General features: G+C 37.6%; 1 protein-coding gene across 6 annotated transcripts in view; it reads left to right on the top strand.

The window, feature by feature from the left end:
* Positions 1-20,553, top strand: part of LOC18422490 (zinc finger (CCCH-type) family protein / RNA recognition motif (RRM)-containing protein) — a 78,182-nt gene that overhangs the window by 45,010 nt on the left and 12,619 nt on the right. For 2 of the 6 annotated variants that reach the window (XR_016052447.1, XR_002281122.2), the window contains exons 8-9: positions 5,835-5,939; positions 6,034-6,731. The exons of the other annotated variants lie outside the window; for them this stretch is intronic. The gene's annotated coding sequence lies outside the window, so the exon portion shown is untranslated. Of the gene's footprint in view, positions 1-5,834; positions 5,940-6,033; positions 6,732-20,553 lie in introns of those variants that run through there. 6 annotated transcript variants of the gene reach the window in all.

Genomic DNA, 20,553 nt, shown 5'->3' with positions numbered 1-20,553 from the left:
CAAAGTTGAGCTTTAACTTGGAGATGTCCACAAAGTTGACCATTTCGGTTTCATTTGGGTTTGAGATATCTAAGTGATGATGCCACCCTAATGAGAAAGAAAGTCACACTTGGAGAAGTGTTTGAGGAGTTTGGCAGTTTGTAGGCAAGATTTCAAGAATGAAGTGCCATATCGGATCATGTGTTCTGTTGTCCTCTAGAAATCCTTGAGTGTCTTCCCTGCACCATCCTCTCCCCTCCCCCCCCCCCCCCCCCCCCCTTCCCTTCCTAACCCCCCCAGGAATAGGGGGAAAAAAAAAGATTCTACCACGGGAAAACAGTGGCCTTCCAAAGGAAGATGCTTGCTTTTGGAATGCATGCAATTAGGGAGCTTGAAGTAGTAAGTGATAGCAAAGCAGTATTTAGGACTGTGTGTCAAGAGAGGCTTGAGGTGTTAGATATTTGGAGATCTTGGTTCTCAGCTATTAATAAGTGAAGGCTCTTATGGGATTGATTCTGCTAGGGGAAACAACATTTGAGATTGATTGTTCTGAGCCATGTGCTGTGAATGATTTCTCATGCCGTATAGGATGTTTGGGACCAGATTTCCAGAGTTAAGAGCTCTTTACAAAGTGGAAGGTCAAGTTGTTGAGATTCATGTGTCTCGGGTAGGTTTGAATTGCAATTGGGCCGGATGGCAAGTGGGCCAGCTAGTATGTTTATTGGAAACAGTTGCCATTGTGAATTATTGCTCTATGCTTTATAGGGATGTTGGGAACCTGAGGAGTTATGGGTTGTTTACAGGGTTGGAGATCAATTTAGATCAGAATTTCATTGGATATTTAAAATTGTGATTGAATGACATAGGAAATGATTTTTGGAGTTCATGCGTCATTTGGGACTGATTACTATTTATTTTGCTATGTGGGTGTTTTGTGTGACTAAGAGGGATGAGATTTTCAGTTGAGATTTGAACTGTAGAAGTCACGTTGTAGGATGCCTTTTTCTTGTGGATTTTCTTAAAGCATATAAAAGGGGTGTTTTTTATTTACAGCTAATAACTTCTATTGGTAAAAGTGGTGGATATGTCTCAACAAAGATGAAAGAACGTGGATAGAGAACTCGGCACACTCGAGACCACTCTAGAAATGCCTCGCGGCTGGCAAATTGCATGCTTTGTTTTGCTTATTTATTTACACACTGAATGAGATTTATAGTTGTTTCGATCTCCAGAATCTCCTCTTAAGACATTACTTGCTTCAGATGAACTTGATCCGTCTTACTAGCACTTTTAAAGAAACCGTCCTCAATCGGTTGGGACTGGACTAGTCATCAAACTGGTAAGGGCACCAGTCTAACTCCAAACTGGTTGGACTAAATGGTTCACTGATTAGACTGATCTGTAAACAAAAATTAAAAAGTAACAGAAAAATAAAAAAAATTGGTCAAAACTGGTCTGAACCAGCTGGTCACTTTTGTTCAATCAGTTCGACATGTCTAAGCCGTTCGATTTGGACCAGATTTTTCAACGTGGTCCCTGCAGTTCAGGACCCCTTGAACCAACTGGATGCGGCACCAGTTCACCAGTACCCAACCGAACTAGCAGGTTTGGTTGGGTCTTAATTACATCTTCGAACAGAGAAGTTATAAAACACTATGAAGCCAAATGTACGCCTTCTAAGTTCATATAAATTTTTCTCTGGATGGAAATAAAAAGTAATTCTTTTACACACCCTTGTTGGATGACAGGCTGCCAAATTTGCCTCCCCTGGTACATTAACTGCTTGTTAATATAAGAGTTCTATAGTTCATCATCGACTTCCACAGACAACCATTTGTTTCCACGGGATTGGAAAATTTCTCTAACCATTGATTAAAATTAAGAGAATCTCCCTCAATAGTACCTGAACTCGTGTCATCCTTAACCAAAGTATGATACCTATTGCTGTACCAATTTGATCTAATGGTCTAGGCAGCACTTTAAGATCACCCCATCTACTTTCTTGCTCGCATTTCAAGGCTTATGAGGCCATGATTTTCTGTAATTCCTCTTCAAAGTTAAGCAAACATTGCTTTCTTTTGTTCCTCTTTCCTCCTCTTTTTTTTTGTGTGTGTGTTTTGAGGGGCAGTGTGGTTGGGTAAGTTTCTTTGGGAGCAGAATTTACCTTAGTTCTTAACTGTAGTCTGATTGATAGGAATGAATGACCTGCATCCAAGAGGATCTGAAAGCCTTATATACTTTGCATGAGATTACATCATGTCAAGTTGCGTCAATCAACCTGTAAAGGGTTGGAATCTTCCCTGCAGAATTCTATTGCACTAAATAAAAGAAAAAAGGGCTAAACCCTATGACATTAAACCCACTTATTTGTTTCGAGCTTTGCAGTAAACCATGAAATGTAATGTGGAACTCCAATCAACTTTCCAGAACTTTACAGAATACTATCATATATCCTCACCAACTGATGTAGCGAAATTGATAGAGAATAGAAAACAACAATGATTCAGGTGAATCACAAGCAATCTCTTGGAGAAACCGTAGGGTTCTCCTACACAAAACCCTCACCAGGGTACACCAAAAGCTTCCTTTTTTCCCAAACAAGTCTCATGAATGACCACTAAGGGCCCAACACCTCTTAAATAGTGTGCATTTAATTGTCCTAGGATATTTAATGTCCATGCAATGAATACCCAAACGTCCTAAATTTATCACAAAATCTGTAATAACAATTCCCTTGAGAAAGCAAAATATTCCATAGTCATGCTCAAGTACTTCTCTAAAAATCCAAAAAAAAAAAAAAAAAAGACCCCTAAAAACCTAAAATCAAAATTAAAATATACATCCTTTTTTTTAGATGATTTAAAATATACATCCTTTGAAATATAGTTTACATTTAAAATAAGACTGACTTTGACCTGCATCACCAACTGACTTTAGTTGCATTGGACCAGCATACTTTTCCTTTGCTTGTTTAAGAGCATATACTGGTACAGCTGTATATGCTATAGATGGTCAATTGCTAGGAATTTCTCCTTTTCAACTGTCCATAATAAAAGAGAAAAACTCGAGGAAGAGCCTCTTCCTTCGAACTCTTGAGCTGGATCATATTGGTCCTCCCCACAAACTAAGCAATTCTTGGAATCCTTTTGTATGGTACCAATACCTACGGCTCCACTACCATGCCATCTTGCTTATATCTTTATCATGGAATCCTTTTGTATGGTACCAACTTCCTTTATTTCTTATCTTACTTCTTTTCAAATTTGTGAGTGTATTACTTATAATGTAGAAATGTCCTCACGAGGAGCAAGTGTAGGGCAGCCCACAAGCGGGGTGCTCTATGCAAAAAGTTCTCACTGCTAACAAAAAGTTGAGTGACTGGCAACCCTCACGTTGGGTGCTCAAGCACTCTTTCTTCTGAGGAAGATATAGAAGGTGAAATGAGGGGTGTAGGCAGCCCTTACAATTGCGGATCTCAAACCAAACAAATGCCTGAACTCCCCCCCCCACTCCCTGGTGGGGGTTGTGTCCAGAATATTTAATCAATAAGAGTCGTTGAGGAAAAAGGTTAGCAATAGACGATGAAGAGCTGAGGTCTTTGGTCATCCAAGAGTGGTCTTCTAAAGGTGGGAGTGCTGCAAAATATTCAAGCATTGGGAAGGATGAGGATTAAGAAAATGTTTGGCCACAAGTGCTTAAGAGGTTTTGTCCATTCCAAGTATGAGACTAGACCAATTGTCGGTTCACCTTGTACCAATGAAGGAAAAAACGACTGTCGGCATGCATAGAATAGTCCTATACACACACACACACACTAGATGAGTGATTACTTGGTCTCCTAAAATTAAACCAGCTAAGAGTGTTCATTCCTCTGTCCACAGAAGGTCATGGCAATTGGAAAAATGCCACCACCATTTCCCCTGCAGCGAATGTCTAAGATTCCTAATACCTAACCCTCAAATGTGTTTAAGTAGGCACACTTTCTCTCATGGAACGAGATGACTCTTTTTTTTTAGAGATTCATCTGATCAAAGAAAGGATTTCAGATGCTCTATAGCCTGGAAAAAACTAGATGGTATAAGGAAGAGGGGCATGAAATAGACGGCGATGGTGGATAGCGTGGCTTTGATGAGTGTAATGCTGGCTCTAGAAAAATAAAATGTCCTTTAGAATGAGCCAAACACTTTTGGAAATTCTCAATGGCAGGGTCCTGCAAGGCTTTACTAGATTTTCCATGTCATAATGAGACGCTAAGATGCTTCGTCAAAAGGTCGTCTGTTGCACATCCCCATCTAGAGGTGAAAGCAGAAGGGGTATTAGGGGGGACCCCGATGCCCATATGTATTGGATTTAGCCTTAATTGCATTTTTTCTCATTTGGACGATGAAATTGAGCATATATCGTATTATTTTATGAATAGTTTATTCCTTTTTTGTATAATGTGTCATATTTTGATATTTTATTATTTTTGTTTTAGTTTATTTGATAAATAATTGATTATGTGATATCTTAATCGGTTAAGTCTTATGTGAAAGTGAAACTAATGTCTTCATGTCTTATATATTCAGTTATTCATTTAAGTCTTATTGTAAAGTAATAGGTAGTGACTTAATTCTTTAATCTTATGTATTTTACAGGTTTGTTGATTAGGTGATTGATTCTAAATCACATTGATTGATAGTAGATCAATTATTATTCATTGAGGGTAATGACTTCTAGTGCATCAAGTAGGCCAACTGATCTAGGTTGGAAGTATTGAATTTGTCCAAATCCTCTTGACAAGAATAAGATCGAGTGAAAGTAATGTTATAATGTTGGCACCAACAGATTGAAGAAGCATTTAGCCGCCATTAAAGGGGATGTGGCGTCATGCATTCTAGTGCTGAGGTTAGGGGAGAGATGCTAGAGAACTTGAAGGGGGTGAAAGCCAAGAAACAAGAGGTGAGAATACCACGAGATGAACTTGTAAGGGCTATAGATGTTCTTGGAGTTCGAATAGAGGAAGAAGACATGTATACTGAGGTTGGTTCTTCTAGTAGACCAAGAGCAAGAGGGCCTATAAATGCTTTCTTTCCCCACCTTCTTCTGGAGGTACTACCACGAGAAAGGGGTCAAACATGCTTAGAGACCCATTTCAAGAAGGATGACAGAGAAAGGGTCATCCAATATGTGGGGAGGTGGATATTCCAAGCAGGCATTTCTTTTAATGCCGCTAACGTGAGTAGCTTCCAAGCTATGTTTGAAGCAGTGGGCTAGTTTGGGCCAGGGTTGAGGGCTCCAACTACTTATGAGTTTAAAAGGCCAATACTCAAGAAAAAGGTGGAGCTAAAGAATACCTATTTGAAGACCCAAGTGTATATGGTTGCACAGTAATGACCGATGGCTGGAGTAGTAAGAGGCATAGAAGCATCATGAATTTAATGATGAATTGTCCATTATGGACAATGTTCAAGAGGTCTATTGATGCATTAGATAAGTCCCATGATGAAGAGTTCATTTTTAAGTTGGTTGGCTAGTGTATAGAAGAGATGGGGGAGGATCAAGTAGTCCAAGTTGTGATCAACATGTATTCAAGTAATATGGTGACCGCCAAGTTAGTGATGAAGAAGAGGTCGCGTATTTTTTGGTCCCCTTGTGCAGCACACTGCATAGACCTTATGCTTGAGGCCATTGGTAAGGGGAAGATGTTCATGACAACCATTGAAAAAGAAAAGAAAGTCTTGAGTCCATGATAATGTCCATAACAACTTCTTCAATGATTTTATAATTTGAGTATTTAATTTCGTTTAACTAGATAGCCAGATACCTAATTTACTAAATTACTATATTCACAATTTTATATTTACATGAAATAGGTGCATGATGGAAGCACCCCTCATTTGAGGCAGATGGCCATGAAAATAGTAAATCTGACTTGCAGCTCTTTTGGATGTGAGCGCAACTTCAGCACCTTTGAAATGGTAATATTATTTATTTAATTATTAAGTTAATGTCATATATGCTTAGTAGTAGACTAGTTAGTATTTAGTAACTAAGTGAGTTTTTTTTTATTAGGTGCATACAAAGAAGAGGAACAAACTAGAGCAAAAATGACTGAATGAACTAGTCTTTGTTCAGTATAATCAAAAGTTGCAAGAGAGCCATCATCAGCTGGAGCACAATCAAAGGGAAGCTATTGAAGCTTTTGATATTGATCACACATGCAAGTTGATGGTCGATGTTAGTGATGATGAGGTATTCCCTAGAGAGGGCTTGACTTGAGGCTAGGTTCGTGAGGCTGCTGGGGCATCAATGCCCCCTGTGCATACCACTCGGGCTCAAACTCAAAGCCAAAGGAAGGATAAGGCCCGACAAGTGAAGGTAGTGGCGAAGAAGAGGAAGAGGCTGATGACATCAAGAGAGGATGAAGACGAGGAAGAAGTAGATTCAAAGGAGATGAGGGATGATGCTCAATAAGTTGAGGAGGGCTATGACTTTGATGATGACGGCATGGAAACATCATCATCAGATGCTCCTCATGATCCAATTGGGATGCCGTTGATGCCATAGAGTTGATTGGTTGATGACTTGTTCTTCATGTATTTGTTTTTCGATTTTGCCTTGTTGACTTTGTGCATCGTTTCTAGTCTAGACTTCTAGTTTCCTACAATGACATTTGGGATTTCAAGCATTTTAATATCTTACATGTTACAATCTCTTTGAGACTTGTATTCGTAAATCTGTTATGTGATTGTACTATTACATTTCGTTTATTCCACGAGTTTGGGGCTCAAAAATTGCCCCAAAAAACTCCCTAAGGCTTAAAATCACACCCTAAGAACTTCCCTGTGTTTTTGTTTATTTATTTTTTGCTAGGGGGGGGGGGGGGGGGGGGGTGCAATTTTGGTGAGGGCACCCTGTCTCTAGCCACCCTCCTACGCAGCCAGGCACCCAAAACGCCTAGGTAGCCGAATCCGTTTTTTTGAACATTCTGGTTTCCACCCAGTACTGTCAATTGGGGCCCTTATCTTGCAAAACCATTCTTCGATGCATCCCTAAGCCATTTATCTCTCCAAATTTGCATTTGCTTCTAATATAAAGACATCTGCTCAAATTCCTTCCATACCATCATGTTACTCACGAGTCATGACATGGGACTGTGCTTCATAAAGTTCCATATGCCCTTGAAAACTCTGCATTCCTTGACATCTTTCATTACCCAAGTTGATGCTATCCTTTGCGTGCATCTGAACCATACCTTTGGCAACCCTTCCCACTTCTCAATATCCAAATCCATTTGGATAAGGTAGTTGTTCATTAGATTAATGTCATAACTAGCCCAGGTCCCTATATCTTTATAACCTAGTGAAGTAGGTGGTATTTATTCCCTAATCCCCTTTAGTTTGCAGAATTAGTCACGATGCATTTTCTTAATTGGTTGACTATTAAAGACTAGTTAGCAACATATAAGAAATTGTCCTTGGTAAAATCGTAGCGGCAATTCACCCCATCAAGCATAGAACATTACTTGTCTAACAGTTATTATATTTGTTATTTTATTTTATTTTTTTTAAAGCTTGATGTGGAAATTGTCTACTTTGGGCCCAATTCAAAGAGCATAGTCAAGAGGACTGCACGGGGTTGGGTGGGGGGAGCCTTCTATTGACAGTGTACTTCAAGGATAAGAAGGATCATTCAGAAATGGTGGAAGGTAAGAGGGATGCTGTATTTTTATTGGGCCTGATTGGATAGGAGGAAATTAGGAATTTTGGATATTTGAAATCCAAGAAAACCTATGAATTTCCAATATCAAGGATTCTTGTTATGGATTCCTCAAATCTCTTGTTTGAATATACAATACAAAATTTATAGATTCCTTACAATCATTTCTATGACCAACTGTTTGGTAACAAAATTTGTTATAGTTTCTCTCGAAAATTTTAATGTACTTTCTCTCTCTAAAACTCAAAATTTGGGATAGTCTATAAATTTTGAGACAGTTTCTGATCTAAAATTTGATATGGTTTCTCTCACTAAAATTTTAATATGCTTTTTCTCTCTAAAACATAAAATTTGAAAGTCTCTTTAAAAATTTTGAAATAGTTTCTCTCTAAAAAAATTAGGCACTCTCTCTAAAACATTTCAGGTAGTTTCTCTCTATGATTTGATATAGTTTCTCTCTCTAAAATTTTAAGATACTTTCTCTCTCTAAAACTTAAAATTTGAGATAGTTTCTTTAAAAAATTTGAATCTCTAAAATTTTTTAGGACTTTCTCTCTCTAAAATTTGATATTGTTACTCTCTTTAAAATTTTAAGATGCTTTCTCTCTAAAGCTTAAAATTTGATATAATTTCTCTAAAATTTAATTATACTTTCTCTCTAAAATTTAAAATTTGAGATAGTTTCTCTCTAAAATTTTTGAAAGTCCCTTTCAAAATTTCAGGTACTTTCTCGATCTAAAATTTGATATAGTTATTCTCTTTAAAATTTTAAAGTACTTTCTCTATCTAAAATTTAAAATTTGAGATAGTTTCTCTCTAAAAGTTTTCTGGTAGTTTCTCTTTGTAGAATTTGATATAATTTTTGTATCTGAAATATTAATGTACTTTGTCTCTCTGAAAGTTTAAATTTGAGATAGTTTCTCTTTAAAAAATTTGAAATATTTCTCTCTAGAAGTTTTAAGGTAGTTTCTCTCAAAAATTTAATATAATGTTTTTCAAAATTTTTAGATATTTTTCTCTCTAAAAGATAAGATTTGAGGTAGTTTTTCTTCTCTAAAATTTGAAGATGTTTTCTCTCTAAAACCTTAAATTTGTGAAAGTTTTCTAAAAATTTGAGATAGTTTCTTTTAAAAGTTTCAGGTACTTTCTCTCTCTAAAATTTGATACACTTTAAAATTTTATTGTGTTTTCCCTCTAAAACTTAAAATTTGAGATAGTTTCTCTTTAAAAGTTTTGAGATAGTTTATCTCCCAAAAAAAATTTAAGTACTCTCTCTTTAATATTTGATATAGTTTTTCTCTTAAATTTTTATATTCTCTCTCTAAAACTTAAAATTTGAGATAGTTTCACCCTCTAAATTTTTTGAGATAGTTCTCTCTTTAAAATTTTTTTAGTCCTCTCTCCGTAAAATTTGATATAATTTTTTTATTTGTCATGTACCAAACATGCGTAACTTAATTTTCACATGAAAATATTTTCATGCAAATATTTTCCTACCTACAAAATGTACCCTAAGTTTTGTGTCGCAGAGCCGACGAGTGGAATGCCCCGACCTTGGAAATTATATAGAAAAAGGTTTTGGTCTGGAAATGAAAATGTGAAAAAGTTAGATGATTTCTCAAGATTAAATTTCCACAGAATTTTAGTATCCTAGCCATTGAGCAAAACAAACGGTTGATTTTAGTAATAGGCAAGATATTAAAAATCCATGCCCCAAAATCTATGTGCCGAAACGGGTCTTAGGGTATTTTAATGAGGCAAGAAAATAGAGAAAAGTGGCAATAATAGTTCAGTAAACCATACAAAAAAAACTTGCCAGATTTGAGTGGACCTAGCACTCCTTGCACGAAAAAAAAGCCCCAAAACCTAGACAGGGCCTTATGTTACCATTGACACCCTTTTTTTACTGTTCTCATCCCAAAAAAGGTTAGAAACCCTAACACTCCAAGCCCTTAACTTAAATCCCATTATAATAAAAAAGACCTAAAGTATCCTTGCTTAAGGTAAAACATTATTACAATACCCCATAAGTCCTTTCACTCAATTAAAACATAAAAGGCCCCTAAAATGCTCCTAACTTCAATGAAAATATAAGAATTCACTGGGAGGTTGTAAAGACAACAACAAACTAAAAATAAACTGTTCAAAAAAGTAGGTTTTCCCCTCTTAGATCTCCTTGCAACCTTGGGATGTGGATCATCATAAAAGGGATCATCAAATGATGGATTGATTGGGTCAAAGGCTTATGACTAGATGAAGGACTGTCAGGCACATCATTCTCCCCCAATTGGAAAGAACTTGACCTCGAGTTGGGCTCTTTTTCTATTGGTACTTTGGGTTCATGGTGCTCGAAAGCAACATCAAACAGATTGGAGGTCTCAATCTTAGCTGGAAGGTTGATCTTATAGGTATTTAATCCCCATCTTTTTCCACACCTGAAACAATCTGATCTTCCTATTATTTCGCTTCTTGTATTTGTCCACAAGATCTCTATCTTTGCATAGATATCACCATATTGCCCACCTGCAACTCCTTGAATTGCCTATGCTTATATGTAGCTTCCTTGTACTTGGTAATCTCCAAATTAGATCGAACCTTGTTATGAACATCCTTCATTAAGGTTAACTTTATTGAAAAAAACCATTCTTCATGTGTTCGATCATACTGTCAGCATCTAAGTTCCTTTCCCATTAGCTGGTAGAGGAGCCATGTCCAGCTGCAACTCCTTGAATTGCCTACGTTTATCTATTGCTTCTTTGTACTTGGTAGTGGCAATCTCCAATCCCACTGTAGCGTGGTACCCATCTTGTGCTACAAAGTTCCCCAAAAGTGGTTGAGAAACTTGATATTCATGTCCAATTCATTCATTTTGGGATTCTCATGAAGTCTCACCCCCTCACGGAATATAAGTTGCCCACATGAGTTACATCTGGAGTCTTCTTGCAAGCAATGAAGTGGGTCATCTTTGAAAACCTGTCAACCACAACAAATATAGCGTCCATAGTCCATACCTTTTTGAGTCGCGAAATACCTAGTACGAAGTCCATGCCATAGTTGGCATCAGAAGCAGGAACGGTACCGGGATCGGGGGCGAGGGATTGTGAAATGGTAGAAGACCCCTATGGTTGGGAACGTTGTCCGTACAATGCACATGTTAGGAATTGAGATTCCCAAATGTTAAGGATTGAGATTCCAACCTTTTGGGGATCTTAATCCCGACGTTTGGGGATCTTGATTCCAACTTTTTGGGGATCTTGTTAACAACCTTAAATTGTATGATAATTTAGGATTATGTGTACTCTTTAAAGCAAGGATCTTATTGTTGATAGCAAGCAAGCAATAGTTGTATTGCTAGTTGGTTATAAACAAAGAAAATCATCAATTTGATTGTGGTCTTGGTTTTTAAGGTTGGGATCGAGATCCCTAAAGCAGGAATTGGGTTTCCTATGAGTGGGCTTCGGATTCCAAAATTTAAAATCGAGATCCCTGAGAGATCCATTCCGTGAGTGACAAAATCGAGATCTTAGAAGGGATCGCCTACCAAAGTGGGAGATCCTGGTAACTATGGTCCATTCTAACATCTTCCATTGATGCACTGGGAACGGGTAAGTGGAAAATATAAACTTGTGTTCTAACCCTAAACCCTTACAACTTGATAGACTCTCTACCTCTCAATGTGCCTACCACATCTTGTCTAAGTTTGGGCTAATAATACTTAAGAGTCACTAGTGCAATGGTTTTGTTTCACCCACAGTGTTCCCCTCCCCCCTCATAAAAAAATGAAAAGAAAACGTAGCTTTGAAATGAGGACCTCTTTAAGAGATCTAGCACGAATGCATAATTGATTCCCTTAGAAGAGAAACCCATTCTGTACCATATTCTCCTGCCACTTTTGCCATGGTACTGTACCAAAATCCTCCAAAATCATCATCATCAGCATGCAAGTAAAACAAACACTCAAAGTCTGTCACCATAGCTGCCATAGTGGTAAAAAATGATGCTCTCCGACTCAAGGCATCTGCGATGACGAATCACAAAGGTAAACTCTTGCAAATATGCCAACTACCTACCATTCAGCTTATGTTGCCCATTAATATACTTTAGCACCTCATGATCTAAAAATAAAAGAAACTCCCGGTGAAAAAGATAATGACATCAATGTCTTCAAGCCTGAACCATCACATAAAATCCCACAACCTATGTTGAGTATCGTAGGTGTGTATCGATCTAGCTTCTTGATGAAATATGCTATTGGTTTGCATTCCTAGCTCCGAACAACCACAAGACCAATATGCAAGGCATGACACTTTAGCTCAAACATCTTTTTCAAAGTCTGGTAATGCTAACACAGGTGCCTTAGTCATAGCTTTCTTAATCCTCTAAAAGCTTTTTTCTACTTCAGTAGTCCATTTGAAAGAACACGTCATCATACGTTTAGTTAATGGAGCTATGATGGTGCTGAATCCTCTAATTAACCATTGATAAAAAGTGGCCAACCCATGGAAAATGCACACGACATGGACTGATGTAGGGGTGGGCATTCTCTTATTGTTGCCACCTTTCTCTCATCCACCTTGATTCCCTCAGCGAAAACCATGAAATCTGAGAAAATCAAGTTGCTGGTCATGAACTAACACTTCTTTATATTTGCATACAGGTTCTCCCCCCACAACATCCAACACGAGCCTTAGATAGTCCATATGCTATCCTTCACTAGTGCTGTATATGAGGATATCATCAAAATATACCACCACAATCTTTCCTATATATAGCTTAAAGACTTGATTCATGACCCTCATAAAGGTGCAAAGTGCATTTGATCACTAGAATGACATAACCATCCACTTATACAATCCCTTTCTTGCATCTTAAACACTCTCTTCCATTCATCACTCAGCCTGATTCTTATTTGATGTTAACCACTTTTCAAGTCTATTTTAGAGAAATCGTAGCTCCCCACTAATATGTCCAACGTATCATCCATGGGTGGTATCGAAAAGCGGTATTCATGGTAATTTTATTAATCGCCACGCTGTCTATACACATACGCCATGAAGCATCTTTCTTGGGCGTCAACAATACTGGCACTGCGTATGGGCCCATACTCTCCTTGATAAAGCCCTCATGTAACAACTTTGAGGCCATTTTATTTGGGAGGCTAGAACCAAGGATGAGGTTGCTGTGATGTTGGATGTCTTGCATAGGAGGTAATTCCTCAAGACGATCATACGGTATGACATCATTGAACTCCACCATCAATGGCTCTAGCTTAGGAGCTATCGAATTAATGGGCTTTTTCTTCAACTGGCACCATATACAGCAGACCTAACTCACCTAAATCCCTTACGAACTCCACCAAAGATAAAAACTTAGTGTTGCCCTCCTCTGCAGATTTTGAAGCTCCTTCTATCTCAGAGTGTCCCATAATCACTTTACCATCCTTCACAAAGGAAAAAGTGTTTCTGAAACCATCATGAGTAGTATGTCTGTCATCTTGGCATGATCTCCCCAACAACAAATGGCAGGCGTCATAGCCACTACATCTCCCTATGTGTCATCTTCGTATGTTTTCTATCTTGAGCTTAAGTTTGTCAACCATCTCTTAACAAACTATATTTTCACAGCTCTTTCCATTGATGATTAGATTACACATTTTACTATATGCAATACAATGTGTATGAAATATGTTTATGTGTAACCAGTCATTTTCCTCCACAACTTGAGGTATAATCATTTTGCGGTTGGGTCACCTATGCCGCCCCATAATCACTGTAGGTCACGTACAGGCTCTGTTCATTAACCGGTTCATCGTAGATGGGATCACCTTCAAAAGAGTGCTGCTTGTCCTCATCGGAAAACTCTAAAGAAAGGTTAACAAACTTGCGACTTGGGAACTACTGCCCGATACCTGAACACTTGTAGCACTTGAAATTGCCAGCACCCCTTTTAGGTCGCGCGAGTCCCAAAACAACTCCTTTTTGGTCCAAGGCACCTTGCTGGCTGGTTGTTCCAGCAGTGAGAGATGTCGAACTATCACCCATCATGCTGGTTTTCTTCCAAAATCAGCACCACGGGCTGTTGCCCTATTTGCCCCATCGCTCGTACTTGTTCCCCACCTGTTTGAGGATCGTTTCTGCTAAGGTTTCAACCTTCTTAGAAGGGTATAAACCTCATCAAGGGTCCAGTATCACTGCAAAACTACCACATCTTGAATTGATTGGCGTAATCCATTCACATACCTAGCAATGGAGTGCTCCTACTCAATCAAATCACTGTGGGTAGTCAAATGGTGAAACTCATCTGTGTATTCATCTTCCAACCTATCTCCTTGGCACTACACGTACATATATTTAGGTAAAGACTGTAAATAATTTTCAGGGAGATATCTTACTCTCATCTTTTTCCTCATCTTCTCCCATGAGACAATTTTAGGCTTTCCAATTCTCTCGCCTTGCTCTCGGTTGTTCCCACCATATCAAAGCACTTTTCTTTATTTTAATGGCAATGATTTTAACCTTTTTATGGTCTGGCACATCCTTGTTATCAAAGACGCTCTCTACTGTGTTTAACCAGTCTATAAAGTCATCAGCTGCAACTTTCCTTCAAAATCAGGAATATCTACTTTTAGATATATAGATTTTGAAAGACGCCTATACCTCTGATCATTTTCCTCTTCGCTCGACTCATCCCATGGAGCACGATCGTGGAAAATGTTATACTCAACATTGTCTTGGACGGACAAGATGAAGTTCTTATACTCAACTTCATCTTGGCCACAGACAATGCCTGTAAGTGGCCTTGTAAGTTCTTGAAGATCCTCTTTATCTACTGATCCTGCTCACCACGAGGTGGATCCAAACCCGCTTCAACCTCTTTTTGCTGCCATAGGTACACCAAAATCACAAACCCTCGGGCGGAGAACCAACCAAACCTAGCTTAAACCAACAAGTTTAGTTTGATTTGGCAAAACTAAAATCAGCAACGCTTGAACTTCGTTGTAGATCCCCAGATTTGTTGTTGAAGAAAATGTAGGCTTTGGTACCATTTGATACAACAAAATCGAAAAAAAAGGCAAAAATAGTTCAATCAACCATCAAAACATGTCAGATTTGGGTGGATATGGCTTTCCTTGAGAAAAACGAAACCCCCAAAATATTGTATTGCTTTTGCCTCTTTTCGTTATTTGCCTGCATCAATAGGTATCAGAGACCCCAAGGACGGGCTGGATTTGGGTTGACCTGGCTTTCTTTGCACAAAAACGAGACTTCAAAACCCTAGATAGGTCCTGGTGTTACTGTTCAGACCTTGTTTTTACTATTCATGCCCTAAAAGTAGTACAAACCCTAACGACCCATGCCCCCTTTTGCTACATTATAATAAAAAAAGATCAAAACTACCCCCACATAAGTTAAAATATTAGAAAAATACCCCATAAGTCAATTCGCTCAAATTAAAACATAAATGGTTCCTACAGTACCCCTATCTTTAATTAAACACTGGATATCACTAAGAGACTGTAAAAAAAATGGGACCTCCTTGCCACCTTGGGATTTGGATCATTATAAAAGGGGGTCATCAAAGGATGGATTGATTGGGTGAATAGGCCCATGACTAGTCAAAGGACTGCTCGTGCATCATTTGGGAATGTGTGAAGCAATTCAGGCCTTTTTTCGGTTTTATCTTTCGAGTTAAATTGAAACCAAGGTGCATTTATCATAATAAAGTAACAGTGGTTGCCCAAATGAGGTTTATCTTTGGGGAGGGTACTCTTATTTTTGATGCATATGGGTGTGAGTTAAAGTGTGTTGAATATCTAACTGAGCTGCACTGTTAATGATGAAAGTACCACACACTTATTCCAATCTCATGTTTCTTGCAAGAATGAAACACTTAAGATGGATTGCCTTGCTTTCAAAGAAAAGATATGTGAAAAGATCAACCTAGTTTGAATCTTCTGCTAGGTAAGTTGTTTAATATTTTTCATCAGCTATATCTAGGGAATGTGAGAGTTCCTTTTTGGTTGGCTATCTATGAAACCAACATCTTGAGGGGCAGTATTACAGACAGTGCTTTATGTATTTTGTTTAGTCTGTGAGATATTCCTTGATTTTTCCGTAAAGTGTGGTCATGTAATCTACTTGCATGAAATGTTGATGTACATGGCATGATACTATGATCCTTATGACTAGTAAGCATGGATGAAATAATTACAGGCTTGAGAACAGTATTACTCGTGCTATTAAATTTATAGTGATATATTTGTGGGCTTTCTTTGTTTCAAATGTAGCCAACATCTTCTGATTAAAGAAAAAAAATGTGCCAACATCATGAAGGGGAGAATCAGAGATACTGTATTTCATGTATCCTGTAATTCATGCAATATTCTTTTATAAGTTATGATTATGTTTTCATATAACACTGATTTGCACATGGGGTGCACCATTATACTAAGTTTTGTGAGGATAATATGTAGAACCAAGTGTGAGTAAGTGGTTCAAGCTTGAAGACATTGTTATCGATGTGTTCAATATGTTTCCTGCCTCTTACACTCTATGGAAAGAGACAGAATTTCACTTGTTTGCATTCGAATGTGTAACATCTGCACAGAGCATTTGAACCCAGATGAAATGAGGGTTGGAGGGAGCTCTGGGTGGTTGTTTTGTTGATAAATAGGAATGTTTAATGAAAATCTGGGATTATCCTGGGGATGTTCACCAGAAACTAGTTGATAGTGATGCCTTCCTCTGAACCCCTGCATGAACCTCATGTGGCGGTCTGCACCCAATATCAATACTCCCTTTTTATTACATGGGAAAATCTTCAATTGAATCATCTTCTTGGCTGTTGCTCCTTTTGCAATTGGTTCCTTGACAATTTTGTTTGCAATGGTGAGATGTATCACTGGAGTTGGATGTCTGGTGTTTCTCTTCTATAATTGGGAGAGAGGCCTCTATTCAAGAGTGGCAACTTCCTCTAGGATCTCACAAGAAAGTAGGTTCCCTGCTAATGATCATTTTTACGACATCCTTTCTGTGCTCAAGGTAAATACCATTGAAAATGAATGGGTTTGGCTGTTTTGTAGGCTAATTGTCATGGTTTGGGTCCATACTTACCCCACCACAAAGCAGGAAATCTTTGTAGTGTGTTTTGCTCAAGTGTACTTTCCTACTTTCTTACTTGAGTAGATATGGGGTATTCATTTCTAATATGATCTTATTCAGTCCTGTCGATGGTATTCATTTCTATTATGATCTTATTCAGTCCAGTCGATGCCATCTCATACCATGACCCATGACCCTGGAAAAAAGGTGAATTTTAGGTTAAGAAAGATGATGCGCAGGAATGGCCCAAGCTGGCTTCTCAATAGGCAGTACTTATGAAAAAGAAGGATAATATTTGAATTTTTGAAGCAAATGCAGTAGCCTGTAGCTATTGACGAAATACTACAATTTTCATTCATTTAGCAGTGATAGTCTGTTGGATTATTCATACTTTTTTTTTTTGTTCTTAGGGTTTGGGAGCTAAGGTTTGGAGTTCAGTGAACTTGGAAGCTCATGGTTTTAACTCAAAATTATAGTTTTACTAGTTATGGTTCCCTATTACTAGGATCCAGTTCTCAAGCTCAAATACCTGTCAAAACTCAAATGATATGGCAAGGGTTTCCATTGGGTTGGTGGATATAGTCTGCTTCATCATTTTTGGCTGTTTGTGATCTATGGTTCGGTGCTTATAATGAGCTTGGACTGCCAGCAACCTGCCCTTGTGAATGTATTCGGTTTGGATCCAAACTCCTAATCTTCCGAAAAGTGAGCTCCATAGTTCTAGGACGTGGTGTTAGGGTGTTGTATAATGCCCAATGAAAAGGCCATGACTTCCATTAGCGGCGAAGGTTTGTTCTTACTTCTTTGTGATAAGGTTTTCTAGTTTCTCTCATTTTTTTTTCTTTGGGCTTTTTTGGTGGGATGGTTATGACCAGTGGTTTAAAAAACGGATCGGTGACCCGAATCGGACATCCCAAAAGTCGATCCGGACCAGCGAATCGGCGATCTGAATCGGGAATCGGGCCGAATCGCTCTGATTAAGCTTTTAAAAAATCTAAAAAAATTATTAAAATTCATTATAAATGTTTTTTAGGAATCCAATAAGAAATGGGGGTACTACATTATTAACTTTCATTGTTTTCATCAATTTATGAATATTGAGATGTTCTTACCCTGTATGAATTTATGTTGACCATTAAATTTACATCACACAAAAGAAATTATAGAATTATCATAGATTAAGTATATAATCATATAAAGAGTTGACTAAATCGATGAAAAATTGGTCACTAAAATCTCGAATTGGCGGAAACTCTAATCCGTTAAAAAACCCAAATTATTACAACCTAACTAACTGTAATATTATATACCATCAATATTTTATAATTATTTTATTATATAAATAATGACAAATCCAAAATATTTTATAATATCATCTAATTTAAAATGTATTATTGACAACTATAAGAAAATAGTACACTACATGATTTATAATACAAAAATTAATAAATAAAATAAAAGATTTGGTTATCAATGTAGAAATTATTAAAATGCGTAGTAATTTTCTTTAATTTTTTAGGTTTCTAGAATAAATTAGTAGAAGAGATTGTTAGTCAAAAGAGAGAGATTTCAAATGACCTCATTGTATGAATCCTATATTTAAATAATGTTACTAAATTTATGTTAAAGACCATTATGTTATAAAAATAAAAAATATAATTAGACCATTTATTCTTAGGTTGTATTAAGAAATACCTTTTATGTTTTTGACAAGAAATACTTATTGTGTTATCTTTCTTTTTTTTTTACGAGAAAAATATGATACTTGTTGATTATCGTTTTGTTTTTTTTTGACAAAAGAAGAAGATGTTGTACTACATTTTTTTTTTGCTTGTTGTATTACTTTTTATTTTTTTTTACAAGAAAAATAAAAAAATGATGCTACGAAAGTACATTTTATTTTTTTATGCCTTTTGTTTTATTTTTTTGCAAGAAATATTTGTTATATTACCTTGTATTTTTTTTATAAGAAAAATAAAAAAATGTTGTATTAACTTTTTTATCTTTATTTTGAAAATCTTTTTATTTTTTATTTTTTCTAGTTTTTTACAGCAGTATTTTTTGCCTTTGTTTATTTTTTTGACAACAAAAATAAACGAGGATACGAGCTAAGGTTCGAACTCAAGACGTCCACCGAAAATTGGAGTTGTCAACAAACACCACCACGTCGCCTAATGTGATTTTATTATCTTCTATGATAATATATATTCAATTGTCTTGTTTTAATGATTTTTTGTGGGAATTATCTCACATCGAAGAATGAGGGTCGCTTTGTTTTTTATAAATTCCTGTATAATAGATATTGTACTGCGCGTGTAGAAAAGTGAGGGGGCAGACATGTGAGGTGAGTTACCTAATGTGGAGGATTTTTTGGTGCCACATGTTGCTCCGTGAAGCGGCCACGTGTAAACCCAAAAATTGTTAGAATGCTCAGGTTTTTTCGGTTAGACTTGTGATTTACTATTGAGAATCGTCCGAGTCTATCTGGACAGGCGATTCTCGGTTTTTTCGTGGAACCGGCTCGGTAGCATACGATTGTGAGCAGCACATTTGATACAAATGAACTTATTCTTTTTGGTGGTCAAGGTGGCGGTGGATAAAACAATCACTTGCTAGGATTTATAAAAAAAAAGAAAAAGGAAAAAAAAATTGGAGGAAAGAAAGAGAAAAAAAAAAGGAAGAAGTACCAAAAAAAAAAAAAAAAAAAAAAAAAAAAAAAGAAAAAAAAAAGAGGGTGGAGAAAAAAGAAAAAGAAAAAAAAAGAAAAATTGGAGGAAAAAGGAAGGAGTGAAGAAAAGTTACGGGTAGGCAAAAGGAAGAAAAGTTGACGAATTATGAAGGCAACGAATAGTGGCGCTATGCTTTTTAAAGAGTCTCCTCTGAGCAGCCCCCGCATCTTCGCTTCCTGAGTGATAAGTGTCCTCCACCCGCATCTATGCTTCCTGAGTGACAAGTGTTCGGTGTGGACATGATGAATGCTTGCATTTCAAAGTGGTATCTCCCTTGGTCAAAAAGTAATTCTCTCTCTCTCTCTCTCTCTCAACCAGTGGATACTGATCCTGGCATTTTTGGGAAGTACGGGTGCAAAACCCCACTCCCCACCTCTCTCTCTCTCAAGGCATATTTGTATCTCTCTCTCTTAAGGCCTATTTGATCACACTCTCTCTTAAGGCGTATTTGATCTCTCTCTCTCTCAGGGGTGTCAACAAGCTTGCAAGATGAGCTGGACCCTAGCTTGAGCAGTATTTTGCTGCAGTTTTGAGCCAAGCAGAGTGCAAGGGTGTTTGTTAAATGATCCAAGCCTGACCCCATCCGAGTAATTTTTCCTGTGAACTCTGTTAACCTTGTTTGGATTCTCACTCCTCACTGGGCCCATTTACCTCCATTCTCCACCCCATCGCGACATCTGTCTCCCCTCCCACGCCCACGATACCAGGTAGCCAAGTTGTATTATCACCCACTCATAACACACTGAGAGTGAGAGAGAGAGAGAGAGAGAGAGAGAGAGAGAGAGAGAGAGAGAGAGGGAAGGGGAGGGGAGGGGTGGGGAGGCCTAGTGGGCCTTGGAGAGAGAGGGACTGCCCCACTCAGGTGCAGCGGGCTTCAGTCTTAAATTGAACTTCGCCTGGCTAGAGAAACAAGAGTCCTTATTGAGGGCCTTTGCACATTCTGTACCCATCCAAGTACCCTTTTCGTACAATTTTAAGGGCCTGGCTCATATGCCATATAAATTTAGGAGCGGCGTAGAGGCTTACTAATGAACCTGCATATT

Source organism: Amborella trichopoda, chromosome 3, assembly GCF_054954075.1.
Source record: "Amborella trichopoda isolate Santa Cruz 75 chromosome 3, AtrichopodaSantaCruz75HAP2 v2.0, whole genome shotgun sequence".
NCBI lineage: Eukaryota > Viridiplantae > Streptophyta > Magnoliopsida > Amborellales > Amborellaceae > Amborella > Amborella trichopoda.
Note: the sequence above shows the minus strand (reverse complement) of the source record. Positions and strands in the feature narration are given on the sequence as shown.